Source organism: Hemicordylus capensis, chromosome 4, assembly GCF_027244095.1.
Source record: "Hemicordylus capensis ecotype Gifberg chromosome 4, rHemCap1.1.pri, whole genome shotgun sequence".
NCBI classification, from domain to species: domain Eukaryota; kingdom Metazoa; phylum Chordata; class Lepidosauria; order Squamata; family Cordylidae; genus Hemicordylus; species Hemicordylus capensis.
Window position 1 is genome coordinate 139,231,282 of NC_069660.1, and position 10,746 is coordinate 139,242,027.

The 10,746-nt window shown below is 45.9% G+C and overlaps 1 long non-coding RNA gene across 1 annotated transcript; it reads left to right on the plus strand.

The window, feature by feature from the left end:
* The first annotated feature begins 4,856 nt into the window (after positions 1–4,856).
* LOC128324314 (uncharacterized) lies at positions 4,857–8,817 on the plus strand. The gene is made up of 3 exons (XR_008306787.1): positions 4,857–4,991; positions 6,086–6,489; positions 7,688–8,817. It is a non-coding gene; the product is annotated as an uncharacterized LOC128324314 (long non-coding RNA).
* Positions 8,818–10,746: the final 1,929 nt, after the last annotated feature.

Consider the following 10,746-nt stretch of genomic DNA (forward strand, 5'->3'; position numbering starts at 1 on the left):
ATTTCACAGGCTAAAAGAGTTTTAAGTCATGTTCTTACCCCAGCAAGCCCCTGAAACTCTTGTTTGGGAAACCATTGTTTCCCAAACAGCAAACCTTCTTGGGAAGTTGAGCAGCTCTAGAGTTGAGCAGCTAAGGAAGGAAGGAAGGGTCTGTTCTTTTTCCCAGCTCTGTAGAATAGTGCTATAGCAACTTAGAAGATCACTTGATGCCTGGCCTTCCTCTTTGATTATCTGTTTTCCTTAGAAGCATCTATTGATTATATAACAGTTTCTGGTGTTACATCAGCTGACTTCACATCATGCCGACGTGCTCCGCAGTCCTGCTTCCCCCTACCTATCATTAGTATAGTATTTTGTCTATACAGACAAATTCTATACTCATAGAGGGGTGGGGTGGGATTACAAAACATGTTGGCATGAGGGGATTAGGTTTGCTGGCATCATCCCTCCCCTACCTGGGCACACTGTACACAGAGGCTGCACAACGTCAGCGCAACAGCTACTTTTGGACTGACCTCTCACCATCCCCAAACGTAGTGGCCAATAGTCAGGTACGATGGCAGTTGCAGTCCATCATCTACAGGAGGACCAGAGTTGTGCAGCTCTGCTGTACCCTCTACTTAGGCACAAAAAAGTCTGAGTAGGGCCACTGTGACTGAGTATAGAAAAGAAACAATGGAAGATATCCTCCACTGGATGATGTGGGTGTGGTCAGTGAAAAGAAACAGTGGTTTCAGGCATCTTCTGGGGGAGACAAAGGCTGGGTTCACACGCAGAGGGAAACCCAAGGTTCCCCCAGCCCAAGATATGGAGGGAACTTGCAGCTGGCACTGCAAACTGTCGCTTATCTCGGTTAGCTGAGTTGAGGCAGAGGTATGTCCCACTTCTGCATCTCCCAGTGTGGCCTTGTATGCTGTTCCAGCCTTCCTTGTGCTGACTTCAACTGGTAGGCCTTCCCTACGTCATCTGCTTTACAGCCATTGGTCCCGATTGCAAAGGGGGCCTGGTTGGCTCTTTCTGGAATGAACCAGGGGCTCCAGAAAAGTGTGGATTGAGACACAGAAGAGTGTGGGTTCAAGCGAGCGGCATTTGGTTTGGTAAGCTGGCTTCAAAACCTGATCGAACATGATCAGTTTGAAAAAGGGTGGAGTGGAGGGGGGATGCACCAGGACAGAGTGCTGATACTTCTCGGCTTCTCTGGCTGTTGGGGTGGGCATGGCCATGGGGGCGGTTATGGGGTGTGCCTGCACTTCTGAATTTGCAACTACATCACTGAAGCCCTGTGTGAACCTCAGGTTCCTGCCTTGGTGTGGGTTCACACAGTCACGGACAAGTTGGATACTGACTTTTCAGATAGGTTCCACATTGTGTGTGAACCTGACCAGAGCTAAACTGGGAACTGATATAACCTGTTGCTGACTTGTAGGAGTGTTCTGATGTTTCAATCGAATGTTCCATCTAATGTTCAGCATGTTTGTTTGTAAATAAACCATAAGCTACCAGTTATTTTATAATACTATAAATATCTGGAATAAATAAAATAATAAATACCTGGAATTAATACCAATTATACCAGGTATTTATTATTTGTAATGTACCATAAGCTGAACAGGAAGCCGGAAGCCAGAAAGCATCACATCCCTGGAACATCACACCCCTGAAAGTGAGAAGTGCACGTAACATGCATTCCACCCCACCCAGGACAATTATTTTAAGAATGGGTTAAAATAAGACACAACCATGTGCTTCCTTTTTATGTTCTGGAGTAAAGCAAAAAATTGTCCCAGTCTGTCTTCTACAAGGGACAGTCATCCTACTGTGCACATAAATTGTTTTAAAGGAATAATGGATCTCCAAGGACTCTTTCATGGATTAAGTGTCAAGAATGAAATATTATATTTTGACTTTGGTACGACATTAAATAATAGTGAATATAAAAGACAATCATTGCTATCTCTAAAAAATGCAGTTAATTTTATGGCCTAAGCATTTTGAAATGATAAATTTCTACAGGGCATTGAAGTAAAATAAAAATGCAAGTTGGAATTATTTTAAATTAACAGTATGATTGCTTCTTGCATATGCTTAAAGCGAAGTTTTAAGCATATGCAAGAAGTCCATTTGCACTGGTTCTAGAACAATCACAAAGAACCTCACTGTGTTTCAGTTCAGAGGTAGAGAGCTCATATGGGAATCATAGCTTAATTGTTTCTTTGGGCACACCCAGGGCCTCTACACATCACATCTGGATACCCTCTGTTCTGGGATGAGATGGGGAAAGGGTTGTGGCAGTGGGCGGGCAGGCCCGATCATTCTCCCTTAGAGGTGGTAAAGGTAAAGTGTGCAATCAAGTCTATTTTGACTCCTGGTGCCCACAGAGCCCTGTAGTTTTCTTTGGTAGAATACAGGAGGGGTTTACCATTGCCTCCTCCCATGCAGTATGAGATGATGCCTTTCAGCATCTTCCTATATCGCTGCTGCCCAATATAGAAGCAGCAGGGATTCAAACCAGCAACCTTCTGCTTGTTAGTCAAGCATTTCCCCACTGCACCACTTAAGGTGACTGCACTTCTGAAAAAGCTCCATGAGAACCCTTTGCCCACAGCCAACCCCCAGACATTAATTAATTAATTCTATTTCTATACCACCCTTCCAAAAATGGCTCAGGGTGGTTGACACAGAGAAATAACAAATAAATAAGATGGATCCCTGTCCCCAAAGGGCTCACAATCTAAAAAGTAACGAGATAGACACCAGCAACAGTCACTGGAGGTACTGTGCTAGGGGTGGATAGGGCCAGTTACTCTCCCCCTGCTAAATAAAGAGAATCACCGCATTAAAAGGTGCCTCTTTGCCAAGTTAGCAGGGGTTAATCTGAGTTAATCTGGGTCTTTTTCTCCCTGCCTTGGAAAAGAGGAAGCCAAAGCATGCTGGTGTCTTGTTTCCAAAGTGTTGTTGTTGTTGTTGTTTGACAATTACATGGGTGAAGATGGAATTAGAGGATCACCTGCAAACAAGGGCAACATTTCCTGGCCAATATGCTCTGAGCTCAATCCAGAGAGATTATTTCTCTCTCTGACCCCAGTTTCTGCCTCTAGGAGCCAGGCCTACATTCCTCAGATCACAGCTTTACTTCCTGATTATGGTTTCCAGGCAGATTTTCAGAAACATCCACCCACACACCCAGGCTATCAGGGTCCCTTCCTGATGCCTCTCTCAGTTCCAGGGAGGTGATTTGTTTGTATCGTTCTATGAAAGTTTAAACTCCAGGTCCTGGAAATTCATTCAGCATTCATTTTTCCTCGCTGCCACCATATACATTCTTGTTACCCTGCTCTCGGTACTCAACACCTTTGGCTTCATATCATCGCAAGCGCAGGATAGGCATATATGTTCAGGATATAAAATGAAACAAAACTAGAGCTTTAATATGAAAACAAGAATCTTCTTTATATTTAATTCTCTTAAACGTACCCATTGCTAATCCCATGCGTGGCAGCTCTCGTGAGAGTTTGCGAACAACAGGGACAGGATGGGGTAAAAAATAGTGGGGAGCAGGAGGCAGTGGTGGACTGGCCCGGCCGCCAGGAGGAAGAGGAGAAGGCAGTGCCGAGGCAGCTGCTGCCTGGAGTGGGCAGGCGGGTGAGGGGAGGTGGCGGGCCGACATTCTGGCCCGCCCACCCGCCAGAAAGCGCCGGGGGGGGGGGAAGGGAGGAGAAGAAGGGGGCTGGCTGGCCCGCCATCCAGAAAGCGCAGGGGGAGGTAGAAGTTGGGGGGAGGAGTGGGCCGGCCGGCCAGAAAGCCAGGCATGCCGGCGGGGAGAAACAGGCAGCGGCGGTGGGTGAGCCAGCCAGAGGCACAGATGCTCTGCGTCCAGCCCAGCTAGTAAATTTATTCTTTACTGATTAGAATAAAGATCTCTGCAAAACAGGGCACACAACTCTACCAAGTTCCTAGGTACATCCGCTGCTCAACTTTGAGTGTTTCTTTTCATCTGGATAAAATGTAACTGAGAGGGGGGTGAGATAACTGGGACAGAGGTAATTAAAACTGGGCTTTTAAACTTAGTGAATTCTTCCAGACCTTCTTGTCTGTTACTAGGAGCTGCCCAGTACACTGCTGGTTCTCCAGCCAACACACATTCACCCTTCAAGTTCCACCCAACCCCTGCTGAACAGTCTTTCTTGTTCAGAACACACCAACCAATCTCTCAGCCCTCAGACCAAAACATCTCTTACTCCTATGCAACTAACTCCAACACTCCTCCTTCTCTCTCTCTGTCTCAAGTTCAACTGCCTTTATTTTAAATCCCTCCCCCTCTGAAACTTCCATGCCTGGTTAGCAGGGTAACCTCCCACGACAAACACACACAACACACACACACACACCAGCTCCTATATATGTCCCATCACACAGGCCAAGAGGCTGTTACTGGCGGTTGTTTCCTGAGCTAGAGAGCAAATGCACTGTTGAGTCCATGTGAACCATCAGCTCCCACTCTTCTCAAAAGAGATGGTTCTTTCCTCACACGTACGTGAGGGCCCATAGTTCAGTGGTGGGAAATTGGCTTTCTTTTTATGTATTCCGGACAGAGACAAGGCCTCAGTCCCAAATGGAATTTAGAGGAATTTCCGAGCTAAAGGACTTCAACATGTGATTGGGGGAATATATGCGGGGAGCAGGGAGGGCAGGACAGGCCTGACTCTCCCCTGGTGCTTTGACACTTGGGGCTGCATCCCTGATACAGAGAATGGATTCAAACCGGAGCCAGCATGGCCAGTAACTGATCTTGTGACCTCACAGTCAGCCACAGAATTCTGCCATCATGGTTCCCTTGGAGACCTGCAAGGATTCCACAGGACGCTCACTTGGCAGAGTTCTAGATAAGCAGCAGCATCTTGGAAAAGCTGGCTGTCTTTGGCTGTCAGATTTATCATCTTTGCTAAGTTGGCTGTCAGTATGGGTAGCTGTTGTTAATGGGTGACCTGCAGGTAAGTCTCTGGCATAGTGGGGGAAATGAAATCTCATGGCTGCCTGGGCGTGGCTTTTAAAGAAGCCCTTCCATTGTTTTAGCCTCTCTAGGCAGAGAAATCTGGAGCCCAGCCTGCTGTGTTCACATATGCTATTATGCTCCCAGTGTGAACTTCAGTGGTCACAATTTCACCACCAAGATTCACACCACACAGGGAACACAGGGGGACATAGGAAGTCAGATCACTGGTCGATCTAGCTCATATTGTTTATACCGACTGACAGCAGCTTCTCCAAGGTTGCAGGCAGGAGTGTCTCTCAGCCCTATTTTGGGGGAGCCAGAGAGGGAACTTGGAACCTTCTGCAAGCAGGGGTGCACCTAGGCAAAACTGGTGCCTGGACCACCCTTGATGTGAGTCCCCCCTTCATGAGACCCCTCCATGAGCCCCTCCCCCCCACATTTAGGGGACCTCCTGCCTCCACCCCACGCCCACCACGCCGCTGCACCTGTGCAGAAAGGAGTGCCTCACAGTTTGCAAGGACAGGCAGGCCCAGCAGCCGCTCTGGCCACCGCTGCTGCCACCACAGGGTGAGGGGAGACCTCATCAGCTCTCCCCCCACCCACCACATTGGCAACTCAAGTAAAGTAGCTAAGGTTTAGCGCAGCGGGTCAGCAGCAGGGTGGGCGTGGGGTTGCGGCAGGAGCCCCCCCCCGATGCCCCCCAGTCCATTGGAGTCCCCTGGACCTTGGAGGCCATGGGCCAGGTTCTCAAGGTCCGGAGGTTAGAGCGCGGAATAGCATGCGGTCTCCCATTCATATGCAACCAGCGGGCCTTCCACCACCATCTCCCCACCAGTCAATCCTCAAGGGAAGAAAGTATATCTGAGCAAAATGCAGGGAGGAACTTCCTATAGCAATTAAATCCACTGCTCCCAACCATGGAAGCATCAAAAATTAGCAGGGCCACATAGAAGGACTATAGGGGAGGGCATGCTTGGCTGCATGTAAATTAATATTAGAGAGGGAGCACAGCACCCCCTAGCATTACTGGGAACCGCCCCGCACCCATTCCTGTGATACACTAAGACTCTTTTATCCTGTACCACACTCCAGGAGAATAACAAAGAAGGCCATCTCACTGCCAGGACCTTCTGTGCCCTCCGACTATCCAGGATTCGGAAGAGGAGGAGGCAACTCCTCTCTGGTAAAGGAAGCAAATAAGAAAACCTCACTGCCAGGACCCCACATAGGACTTTCCGTACCCTCCAAGACTCAGGGAGAAGAACTAAAGTAGGCAAGCTTAATCCCAGGACCCCACGCAGGAGCTTTCATCCCCTCTGACACTCCGGGAGAATCACCAAAGGAGAAAACTTCAGTGCCAGGGCCCCATTCAGGACTTTTCATCCCCTTCAACACTCTTGGAGAAGAACCAATGAAGAAAACCTCAGTACTAGGACCCCACCCAGGGCCTTCTGTTCTCTCCGACACTGCAAGTCTGAGAAAAGCAGCACCCCAAGGTAGAGGTAACTCTGCCTTATCTATCCTCATTGCCATTTTACAATCTAAACAGCTTCAAACAAAAACAGAGGCAGGGAAGGAATAGAGGAAGGAGAGGGAAGTTGAGGCAGGGGGCAATTGAGGGAAAGATGTGTATGTATTTCAACTGCACCTCCTTCGGACCAGGGAGACCCAGGTTCGAATTCCTAATCAGCTATGAACCTCGCTGGGTGACTTTGGGTCAGTCACTTGTCTCACAACCCAACCTTCCTTTTAGGGTTGTTGTGAGGATAAAAATAACTATGTATACCTCCCTGAGCTGCTTTGAGGAAGAGCGGACTATGAATGCTAAAAAACGGACAAATATCAGCCCCTTTTCATTCAAGCTGGGATGAAACAGGAAACCAAGAAGGATGACGTACAATTGTGCTTATAGCGATCCTCCTTATAGGGCCATCAATGTACCTGGGCAAAAGTTCCCTGCCACCAGGAGCTTAGAATCTAAAGTCTGGCTTTGGAGAGAGAAGTGAGGAAGAGGAGGAATGAGGGAGGAAAGCATAAGGAGTGTTCAGCTGGAGCTGCCTCTGCTGAAGCATTAAGGCAAAAGATGCACAGAGGAGGTGGGTTTTCAGGTAACATTGGAAGGATAGGAGAAGACAAATACGAATATGATGAATATTTATATACCGCTTTTCAACAAAAATTTTCAAAGCGGTATATAGATAGATAGATAGATAGATAGATAGATACACACACACACACACACACACACACACTAAACATAAAACAAACACCAGCAACAGCCACTGGAGGGATGCTGTGCTGGGGATGGATAGAGCCAGTTGCTCTCCCCCTGCTAAATAGAATCACCACTTCTAAAAAGTATCTCTTTTGTTCAGTTAGCAGGGGAGAGAAGTGAGCCCACATCTGGGTAGTTGTACCAGACCCAAGGGTCAGCAAGGAAGACGAGAAAGAGTCACTTTAGAGAGCAGGAGGCCTTCAGGTGGCTGAAGACAGTGGAGTTGGAGGAGAGAAAATCACCCTGATGGCATGGGTGGGGGCAGTCAGTGCAGAGCAACAAGGTGAGACATAGCCATGGAAGGTTTTCTAGGCAGTGTTGAGGAGTCTCGGCTGGGCGTGGAAATGGCCAAGAAAGGGACAGGGGCTTGCATTGTGGAGGATGGGCCTCTTCACCCTGTTTGTTTTCTTTCATTCCAGGCCAAAGAGACCTCCACAGCTGCCAAGAATGCCTGAAGAACCTCAAGGCCCTGAGGGGATAGCTGAGGAGACTGAGAAGCAGGCTGGCCAAGGTTGTTGCCACTATGGGGATCATGGATCCTCCAAAGGAGCTGGATGCCGAGGAAGAAGAAGAGGAAGTCCAATAAAAACAGACACTGCTGTGTAACAAATAATAGACACAGAAAATAAATGGCAGATAGTGAGATAGGTGGATAATACATAAGAAATAATAATTTTTAAAAGGACGTCACGTCAGATACAGAAATAAATAGCAATGAAACATGCATATATTTTTTAAATTAAACCTTTGTTTTTTTATTTTAAAGAAAACAAAGTTGTCTTGCTCTGATTATTCTTTGAGATCAAGCAAATACATATTCAATACAGGGATTTGTAACACACACAGAAAAGAGGAGTTCAGGCCTCATTTCTTCATACCACCCATAGGGTTCAAGGCCATAGTTTTAAAGTTGGGGGTCTATACTGCAGGTGACAAACTTCAGGCAACATACAGAAATGCACACTGTATGTTATTCTTCGGAGCAAATCAGATTCTTCCTTTGAACTTGTCAACACTCAAGATGGCAGTTATTTGATTATAAATGTCAAACATCTGAGAAAGGTGCCATCTCAACCAAAATGTGATGATTAGCAGTCTCTGGTAACTCAGATTTGCCTACTCCTGTGATGCAGGACACTGAGAAGCTCCCTGAGAACAGTGACAGCAGAACAGATGATGAAACATTCTTGATGTAGAACTTACTCCAGAGAAGACTATGAGAAGTGGATAAGTAAGTAGTTAAAAAGACCCTCCAGATTTAAAGATATGATTATGTAGGTTTTGGCAGCATCTTAGGAAAAAGTGTTATCTTTCAAAAATGTTTTTAAAGCTGGACACTGTTTAGTGTTTATGTTTGTTTAACAAAGGAAGGGATGCCATGTAGCTGCTTACAGAGTTTCCTGCAATACTACAGATCCCAGCAGTCTGTGCAGCAGAGACAGGAAGTGGCAGCCAAAATAGGAAGTAGGAGTGCAAACAGAGGCTCAGAGACAGAGACTTGTAGGAAACTTAGTAAATATGTTAAATGGCATTGTTATTAAAGACTATAGGATAATTTACGACTCTGAAGTGTTTGTAAAAGGTTAAACAAGAGAATACACAAAACCTATGAATGCTGCTTGCAGGAACTGATGCGAGCATACTCAAGAGTAACCAGTTCAGTTGTGGAGGGCAATCCCCTTTTAAAGCTACCAAATGTAAAAGGGCTTGGGCCTAGTTCACAATAGAATTCTGAACACCCCTAGTTCTGAATTTGCCCTATCACTAGCTTCTCCACACACACAGTCGCATCCACAGGGACACATGAAGGATGTTATGATATGGATGGGGGCTCGTTCCTCGTTTTCTAAGCACATCATTAGACTATCCAAACAAGCCTTACATTGCTTTTATGAAGGGCTTAGACAAATTAATAAAGATAGATCTATAATATCTATTAGCTACAACAGCTAAATATTTCCTTCCATTAAGATAAGCAGCATGAATGACTATTATATTAATGACTGGTTTGTGAACGTCCAGCATAATTGGCTGGTGGCCACCGTCTGTTGGAGACTAGATGGTGTTGCATTTGATCTAGCATGGCAGACACATTGTTTATTTGATAATGACACATGCTGTTTATTTTATTTTATTTTTAAAAAAAACATTTAATTCGTAGCTTAAAAACACCTTAGTTAAGGCAAGATATTTATGCAATTGATTATTTCAGTTCAAGATATTGAGGGAGAATCTGCAACGTTCCTTATTCCTATGACAGAGGGGGCACAGGAGGGGCATTAATGTTGGATGAGTGGGGCTATTTAACACCAATAGGTTTAGTGTCATTAATTATGTTGGCCTTAGAGGTAGTCATATATAACAAAGAGCTGGAAAGGCTGCAATCCTCACATAGTTGGGATTTGATTTACAGGGTTAGCAGTCAGACTGACAATTGAAATCAAACTGCACGCAGAATTCTCTACACTCCAGGCAAGTGGGTCAATTCTTCCGATTGGTGATCCCAAGAGGAAAGTAAAGGGTAGCGGGGGGAGGACATATTGTGGCGTAGTACACCTGTGCTAGCTGTTGGATCAATAGCCTCTATCAGCAGGGCTCTATTTAATGAAGCCTGAACTGGTGTCATAGGCCTGCTAACAGCTGCAAGTTAACACCGATACCGATAGAAATGGCCTGCAAGTCCAAATAATTGCTTCATCTCCCCCCACCCCCCACTGAAGAGATTTATGAACATATTGTGTTGCGTGCATAAGAAGACCAGCTGTCAAACTCTTGGAACTTTAGGGAGAACTCTCCGGTCATAAGGAGGACAGTGAAATACAGCAGCCAGGCAGCCTCCACTGTGGCTGAGGATTAGTTGCTTTTTCTCACCATATAGATAGCTGATATTTTGTGGTCTATTAATATTCAATATTTATACAGCATTTCTTGAACACAATCCAAAGTCCCACATACAGGGAATTCCCCCCCTCCCTTTGGTTTGGATGAAGAGAAATGCTTCATAGAGCAAGCAGAATGATCTTTTTATGAGAAGTCCCCTACTCATCAAGAGAACAGGGAAGCCCCTCCATTTGTGCCCGTTGACATGCACATTGCAGCTATTGGGTTGTGCCCATGAAATATGCACAGTGCTTAACAGGTTTTTTTTTAAAAAACTGCAACCATCTCACAAGAGAAGTCACAATTATTATTATTGGCCAACATGACCGGTAGCCCTATCTTGATGTCTGGGGCTGTGTTTGGGTTGTGGGGCAAGGCATCATTTGGCCTTTTGCCTCAGGTGCCGCCATACTGTGGGCCAACCCTAACCCTGGCCAGAGCTGGATGGTTTCAGTATTCTACCATCAGCTGTGCATCTTCTGTGTGCATAAAGTACTAAGAATATCATGCTAGTATTCTAACCTCTAACTTATTGTAATCTGATTAAATAACAAAATCAACAAGAAAAGAATGCATAGAGGAAGTTGTTAGAAGAAAT